This window comes from Triticum dicoccoides, chromosome 1A, assembly GCF_002162155.2.
Source record: "Triticum dicoccoides isolate Atlit2015 ecotype Zavitan chromosome 1A, WEW_v2.0, whole genome shotgun sequence".
NCBI lineage: Eukaryota > Viridiplantae > Streptophyta > Magnoliopsida > Poales > Poaceae > Triticum > Triticum dicoccoides.
The window spans coordinates 255,776,278-255,777,570 of NC_041380.1; positions in this window are offsets into that span (position 1 = coordinate 255,776,278).

Genomic DNA, 1,293 nt, shown 5'->3' on the forward strand with positions numbered 1-1,293 from the left:
AGGGTTTCGGACGAGAACTCATCTGTTACACGGGCACTTCAATGCTTTTTAAACTTATTTGAAATCCGGACTTCTTTTGTGTTCAGTATGCAGCATTCAAAGCGACGTCATCAATTTCCAATATGTTCTGACATCATTTGTTGTTTTTCGGTCATTTACCTAATTGCTTAGAGAGCTAAATGACCGTGAAATTGAAAATGACTACAAAATGAACTGTGAAAATGTTGAAACTTGGCATGGTATCATCATTTCACCTGCATAGCATGTGCTAAAGTGTAGAGGGGGTCACGGCAAAAACTGGACGCACTTTGTGTACAAACTGGACAATCTCTTTCAGAGTATCAGGGTTTCGGACGAGAACTCATCTGTTACACGGGCACTTCAATGTTTTTTAAACTTATTTGAACTCCGGTCTTATTTTGTGTTCAGTATGCAGCATTCAAAGCGACGTCATCAATTTCCAACATGTTCTGACATCATTTGTTGTTTTCCGGTCATTTACCTAATTGCTTATAGAGCTAAATGACCATAAAATTGAAAATCACTACAAAATGAACTCTGAAAATGTTGAGACTTGGCATGGTATCATCATTTCACCCGGATAGCAGGTGATAAAGAGTAGAGGGGGTCACGGCAAAAACTGGACGCACTTCGTGTACAAACTTGACAATCTCTTTCGGAGTATCAGGGTTTCGGACGAGAACTCATCTGTTACACGGGCACTTCAATGTTTTTTAAACTTATTTGAACTCCGGTCTTCTTTTGTGTTCAGTATGCAGCATTCAAAGCGACATCATCAATTTCCAACATGTTCTGACATCATTTGTTGTTTTTCGGTCATTTACCTAATTGTTTATAGAGCTAAATGACCATGAAATTGAAAATCACTACAAAATGAACTCTGAAAATGTTGAGACTTGGCATGGTATCATCATTTCACCCGCATAGCATGTGCTAAAGAGTAGAGAGGGTCACGGCAAAAACTGGACACACTTCGTGTACAAACTGGACAAACTCTTTCGGAGTATCTGGGTTTCGGACGAGAACTCATCTGTTACACGGGCACTTCAATGTTTTTTAAACTTATTTGAACTCCGGACTTCTTTTGTGTTCATCATGCAACATTCAAAGCGACGTCATCAATTTCCAACATGTTCTGACATCATTTGTTGTTTTTCAGTCATTTACCTAATTGCTTAGAGAGCTAAATGACCGTGAAATTGAAAATGACTAAAAAGGAACTGTGAAAATGTTGAAACTTGGCATGGTATCATCATTTCACCTACATAGCAT